The 7,202-nt window shown below is 40.7% G+C and overlaps 1 pseudogene; it reads right to left on the bottom strand.

Moving 5' to 3' along the window:
* Nucleotides 1-4,764: 4,764 nt before the first annotated feature.
* Nucleotides 4,765-5,588, bottom strand: LOC109547811 (zinc finger CCHC domain-containing protein 9 pseudogene; annotated as a pseudogene).
* Nucleotides 5,589-7,202: the final 1,614 nt, after the last annotated feature.

The raw sequence follows: 7,202 nt of genomic DNA, 5'->3' as shown, positions 1-7,202 counted from the left end.
GAAGATGGGAACTTGTTTTTTTGTGTGGTATGCGGGCCTCTCACTGTTGTGGCCCCAGGCTCTGGACGCGCAGGCTCAGCGGCCATGGGCTTATGGGATCCTCCCGATCCGGGGCACGAACCCGCGTCCCCTGCATCAGCAGGCGGACTCTCAACCACTGTGCCACCAGGGAAGCCCCAGAAGATGGGAACTTTAACACTCTGTGGGACTGGTGGTTCTGATCAAAATCAACTTTTCTCAAGTCTACAGGAAATTGGACTTCTTGACATTTTGATGAAAGGCTTGTACCCTAAAAAAAGTGGATGGAGACCTGGCCAATAAATTACTTCTTCCCCTGCTCTTTAGATGGTGTTCACATTCTGTAGCCACTTTGTGACAGGGGACATCAACCTTAACCCATGGCAGCTCCAGCCTGTTTCCTCACCTATGAAGTGGGGTGCGTTTTCTCTGCCCCTCTAACTTATGGGAGCGTTGGGAGACTCCACTGGTTAACAGGTGAGAAAGTGCTTTGTAAATAAAGAGTAAGGTGCTACGTAGGTTTGCACTGTACGTGCGTGTGCACACACACGGAAAGGACTATTAGTGCCCATTTAGCTGGAGCTTAAATGAACACGTTGCAGAAATATCATGGCCTTGTGGACCTCAGTACATGGATCCAGTATCATGGATGATCTGGCTCAAAAGAGGATTCTTCATTCAGAGCTAACACCCGGCTGCTCTCTCCGAATGAACAGCACTGGAGTGCCCTGCTTGATCTCGCCTCCTGAGGGGGTGGCCCTGTGGACATAGGCAGGTCTGGGGTACTGTTGCCCGAGCGCAGCAATGAGCAGACAGCCAAAATGTAAAATACAGACCGAGTGCTCTTCATTCTTTACTTTCTCACTTGCCTCTCCCTAAGCCCCTGGTCCACCAAAATACCCATGACTCCCTCAAACAGCACAGTGAGGTCCTGCCCCACAATTTTGCATCTGCCACTTCCCCTGCCACCGTCTCTCACCGTCTCTCCACCTTCTCTGCTTATTAAGTCTGTCTCATCCTTAAAGGTCCTATGCAGTGTCCTCCTTTGAGGACTTTGAGGACACTTTGAGGACACAGTCCTCAAGCTCCTAACCCAGTCAGAACTGACTGCCCGCCCTCATCCCCACCTTGGAACTTTGTCCTGAACTTTGCCCCGCAATGCGGGTTTTGTATTAGTATTCATTGTGCACACACCTCTCTCCCTGCTTACTCTGTGAGCTTCTCAGGGGCAGAAACTAAGTCTGATTCCTCTTGGTGGCCCAGTCCCTAGTACTGCCACTGGTGCGTAGCAGTAATTTATGCATTAAATGTTGCATTGCATTTATCCTGCCAACAGTGAGAGGCCCACGTACCGCAAAAACAAACAAAGTCACCCAGAGCTATATTTAATTTCTTTTGCCTCACTGTCGCGGCCTCTCCCATTGCAGAGCACAGGCTCCGGACGTGCAGGTTCAGCGGCCATGGCTCACGGGCCCAGCCGCTCTGCGGCATGTGGGATCCTCCCAGACCGGGGCACGAACCCGTGTCCCCTGCATCGGCAGGCGGACTCTCAACCACTGCGCCACCAGGGAAGCCCATAGAATTTTATATAAATGAACTGATACAGTACGTTGTCTTTTGTATTTAACTTTTTTCACTCACTGTCAAGTTTTTGAGATTCATCCATGTCGTTGCATGTATCAATATTTTGTTTCTTTTTATTGCCTAGCAGTATATCATAGGATAGCTACAATTCGTTTGTCCATTCACGCATTGATGAACATTTGCATTGTTTTCAGATTTGGTCTATTAAGAATACGTGGCTATGAATAATGTTGCTATAAACATTTGCATACAAGTCTTTGTGTGAATACATTTTCATTTCTCTTGGGTAAATACCTAGGAGTGAAATTGCTGTGTTGTATGCTGGGTATACCTTTAACTTTTTTTTTTTTTTTTTTTGCGGTACGCGGGCCTCTCACCGCCGCAGCCCCTCCCATTGCGGAGCACAGGCTCCGGACGCGCAGGCCCAGCGGCCATGGCCCACGGGCCCAGCCGTCCGAGGCATGTGGGATCCTCCCGGACCGGGGCACGAACCCGTGTCCCCTGCATCGGCAGGCGGACTCTCAACCACTGCGCCACCAGGGAAGCCCCCTAAGTATTTTTATACTGTTTGTAAGTGGAATTGTTTTTTTAATTTTTATTTCCCAGTTGTTCATTGCTTATATGTAGAAATACAATAGCTATTTTATTAAACTTTTTACTTTGAAATAATGTAGCTTCACAGGAAGTTACAAAAGTAGTACAGAGGACCCATGTACCCTTCACCCAGTTTCCCCCAGTGGTTATAGTGCAATATTAAAACCAGGAATTTGACATTGGCACAGTGGGTGTGTATCATTATCATATGTATATATTCATGTAACAACCACCACAATTGAGATACAGAAATAGTCCATCACCACAAAGATCTCCCTGTCCTACTGCTTTATAATCACACCCATCCCCCTCTCCCACCATCCCTAAACTTTGGCAACCACTAATCTGTTTTCTATCACAATGATTTTATTATTTCAAGAATGTTGTAAACCTGGAATCATACAGTATGTGGCATTTTGAGCTTGGCTTTTTTCATTCAGCATATGCCCTTGAGATTAATCCAAATGGTTGCATGTATCAACATATCATTCATTTTTTTTAAGAACATTGTTTTTATTTATTTATTTATTTATTTATGGCTGCATTGGGTCTTTGTTGCTGTGCATGGGCTTTCTCTAGTTGCAGCCAGTGGGGGCTACTCTTTGTTGCGGTGTGCGGGCTTCTCATTGTGGTGGCTTCTCTTGTTGCAGAGCACAGGCTCTAGGCGCGTAGGCTTCAATAGTTGCAGCATGTGAGCTCAGTAGTAGCCGCACTCGGGCCCTAGAGCGTGCGGGTTTCAGTAGTTGTGGTGCGCCAGCTCAGTAGTTGTGGCCCACGGGCTTAGTTGCTCTGCGGCATGTGGGATCTTCCAGGACCAGGGATCGACCCCATGTCCCCTGCATTGGCAGGCAGATTCTTAAGCACTGTGCCACCAGGGAAGCCCATATCATTCATTTTTATTGCTGAGCAGTATTCTATATTATGTATACACCACTGTTTGTTTGAACATTCACCTACTGAGAGAGATTTTGGTTGTTTTCAATTTTGGGATGTTACAAATAAAGTGGCTAAGAAAAATCATGTATAGGCTTTTGTGTTGACGTAGGTTTTCATTTCCCTGGGATGTATGCCTATAAGTACAATTGCTATGAGGTATGGTAAGTGTGTGTTTAGGTTTTAAAGAAACTGCCAATCTGTTTTCTAGAGTGGCTCTAACGTTTTACATTCCCACCAGACATGTATGAAAGATCCAGTTTCTCTGCATCCTTGCCAGTATTGTGACTATTTTGAAAATTTTAGGTCTAATAGGTACATAGTGATAGTTCATCGTGATCTTATTTTTCACCTCTCTAATGGCTAGTGATGTTTAACATTTTTTCATATGCTTATTTGCATCCCTAAGTCTTCTTTAGTACAATGTCTCTTCATGTCTTTTGCCCATTCCCTAACTGGATTGTTTGGTTTTTCTACTGTGGAGTTTTGAGAGTTTTAAAATATATTCTAGATATAACTTCTTTTTCCAGATATGTGGTTTGCAAATGTTTTCTCCCAGTCTATGCTTATCTTTTCATACTTTTAAGAGGATCTTCTGCAGAGCAAAAGCTTTTAATTTTGATTAAGTCCAATTTATCAATTTTTTATGTTACGGGTGATGCTTTTGGTCTAAGAACTTTTTACCAAGCCCTAGGTCTTGAAATTTTTCTTCTGTGTTATTATCTAAAAGGTTTATGGTGTTATGTTTTACATTTAAATCTATGGTCCATTTAAAGTTAATTGTAAAAGGTGTGAAGTTTAGGTTCTTTGTTTTTTTTACCCTCGAATATCCATTTGCTGTAGCACCGTTTGTTAAAAAGTATTCTTCTCCCATTGAATTGCTTTTGCAACTTTGTTAAAAATCAGTTGGCCCTACTTGTGTGGGCCTATTTCTGGGTTCTGTATTCTGTTCCACTGGTCTATGGATCTATCCCTCTTGATTACTGTAGCCATATAATAAGTCTTAAAGATCAGGTAGAATAATTTCTCTCACTTTATTCTTTTTCAAAATTGTTTTAGTTATTCCACTTCCTTTGCTTTTCTATGTAAATTTTAGAAGCTTGTCCATATCTTCAAAAAGTCTTGCTGGGATTTTTTTTTTTTTAAATAGCAAGTAAGTTTTTGTTAAATATTTAAAAATACAGATTTTGTGGCAATTATAAATTAATTTCTAATATGATAATAAATTGATACTTTGAACCAAGAAAACAATATAACGAAAAATTCATTTCCTAATGCAAAGCAGGTACCCTATGTTTAGGGATAGTTCATATTAATGCATAATTTTGTTTTTAGAAAAAGATGATTGTTACAGTCAGGTATATAACCACTTAGTTACACATAAGCTCTATTGGTTAAAAATATATTCTTTTAGAAAATCCATTTTAAACATATTATACTTTTTTCAGTGATTTTCTCCAAACTATGGTAGAAGTGTGCCTTGATGGACAGAACTCAGGAACTGGTTTGACCACACCTAGGTTATACTGATATCTACAACATAGGACTCCAAGGGAGAGTCCAGCTCCAACTTTTGAAGTAGGCCCAGTTCTGAATGTTTAACAGTGAGGTGCTAACAGACGATAGTACTAATCATCAAAAATGAACAACTTTAGGCATCTTTGTTTTGGGTTTCTGTGGTTTAGGCACATCCAAAATTTCTTCACAGTCCGCACTCATTCCCTTTGCCCAGCGACCAGCTGTGACCATTCGATCTGAATTCTGACCATCTTTCCTAAAATGTTCCACAGAGCCACAAAGTCTGCAGCAGCCACCATCAGCATAGAGTCCTTTGGGATCATCAGGACAAGATCTGCACAGATGTCCCATTTCCCCACAAACGAAACATTTTACAAAAGGAAATTCACCAAAACCTAGGTCTACTTTAGCCTTGCACTTGGTTATTTCATGCTCTGTGCATCCACACCGGTAACACATTCCAGTGCCTGTTTCTTGATTCTCAAGGGCAGCTGGGCAATCTGCAATCCCATGGCCAGGTTTTCTACAGTGGAAACATACCATTGCATTTTTCTTTGCTGCTTGTCTTTTTAATCGTCTTCCTTCCTGGCGACTGTCTTTCTTTAAAGCAACTGCAATTTCTTCCCTGACTTCCTGACTGTCTGTTGCTATCATCTCCCCATTGTGAACCATCTGTGAGTTTGTCTTAGATATTCCATGAATCCATTCACATCTTCATTTGAATATTCCTTTTTCTTTTTATTCTTTTTGTGTTTTGCTTGGGGTGCATCATTTTTAAGGGACAGACTGTTGGCTTCAAGTTGTTTCCTCTTTGGTAGGTTTTGGCTTTTCCCCTCAAAGGACCCCTTCTTCATGTCCTCCCATGATGTTGCAGGGAAGGGTCTTTTGTTCTGTGTGGTAGTAACTCGTGCCCACCTGGTCATGGCTTCATCAGATGTTTATCAGTCTGCTAGTGTTGGAGGGTCTCCTGCAGAGGCATGAGGTGGCTGTGGCTCATCGTGGGGACAAGGACACTGGCAGCAGAGGTTCTGGGAAGTACTCCTTGGCATGAGCCCTCCCAGAGTCCACTATTAGCTCCACCAAGGAGCCGGGTAGGCTCCAGTGTTGGGTCGCCTCAGGCCAAACAACCAACTGTCTTGCTGGGATTTTGATAGAAAATTTATTTTACCTGTGTATCGATTCGGGCAGAATTAACATGTTTTATATTGAGTCTTCCTATCCATGAGTGTAGTACGTCTCTCCATTTACTTAGATTTTCTTTGATTTCTTTCATCAGCATTTTGAAATTTTCAGCATGTAAGTGTTGTACATGTTTTGTTAAACGTACACCTAAGGGTTTTTTTTAGTGATTATAAATGGTTTTATATTTTAAATTTCAGAGTCTCTGTCCTCATTGCTAGTATACAGAAATACAATTGATTTTTGAATGTTTATCTTGTATCCTACAATCTTGCTGATTTCACTTATTACTTCTAAGAATTTTTTTTGTAGATTTCTTAGACTTTGTAATAATATATAATCATGTCATTTGCAGATAAGGAGACTTCTGTTTTTTCCTTTTCAATCTGTATGCCTTTTATTTCCTTTTCTTGCCTCATTGCCCTGACTAGACCTTCCAGTACTATGCTGAATAGCAGTGGTGAGAGTGGACATTTTTGCATTGTTCCGGGTCTTAGAAGAAAAGTATTCAGTCTCTCAACATTAAGTATCATGTTAGCTGTAGGTTAAAAAAAAAAAAAAAAAAAAAAAACTTTCATACCAAGTTGAGGAGGTTCACCTCTATTCCTATTTTTTGGAGAGTTTTTTAAATCATGAATTTTGTCAGATACTTTTTCTACATTTATTGACATGATCAAATGTTTTTCTCATTTATTTTAGTAATATGGTACATTACATTGATTGAATTTTTAATTTAAACCAGTATTGCACTCCTGTGTTAAACCTACATGGTTGTGAAGTATTATCCTTTAAAATATGTCATGAGATTTTGTATCTAAAATTTTGGTTTTTGTGCCTGTGTTCACGAGGGATATTGGTCTGCAGTTTTCTTTCTTTCTCTTTCTTCGAAGAGATCACATCTCTTTGCCTGGTTTTGGTGTCAAGGTAATATTGGTCTCCTAAAATAGATTGAAATGTATTCTCTCTTCCTCCATTTTCTGAAGTTTATGTAGGACTGGCATTTTTTCTTTTTTAAATACTTGGAAAATATACCAGTGAAGCTGTCTGGGTCTGAAATTTTCTAAGGGAAAAGTTTTTATTTACAAGTTCAATTTCTTTCAGTGATATGAGGCTATTCAAATTTTTTACTTTCTTTTGAGTCAGTTTTGGTAATTTCTGTCTTACAATGAATTTATGCAGTTTATCTAACTTGTCAAATACATTGGCATAAAGTTATTGATAATAAACCCCGTTAGCCTTTTGATGTCTGTACTAATGTTACCTCTTTTTTTTCTGATACTGACCATTTATATCTTCTCTTTGTTTCTTTTTTATTATTATTATTTATTTTGGCTGCACGGGGTCTCAGTTGCGGCAGGCAGGATCTTTGCTGCCGC

The sequence above is a fragment of the Tursiops truncatus genome, chromosome 4 (assembly GCF_011762595.2).
Source record: "Tursiops truncatus isolate mTurTru1 chromosome 4, mTurTru1.mat.Y, whole genome shotgun sequence".
Taxonomy (NCBI): Eukaryota; Metazoa; Chordata; class Mammalia; order Artiodactyla; family Delphinidae; genus Tursiops; species Tursiops truncatus.
Note: the sequence above shows the minus strand (reverse complement) of the source record. Positions and strands in the feature narration are given on the sequence as shown.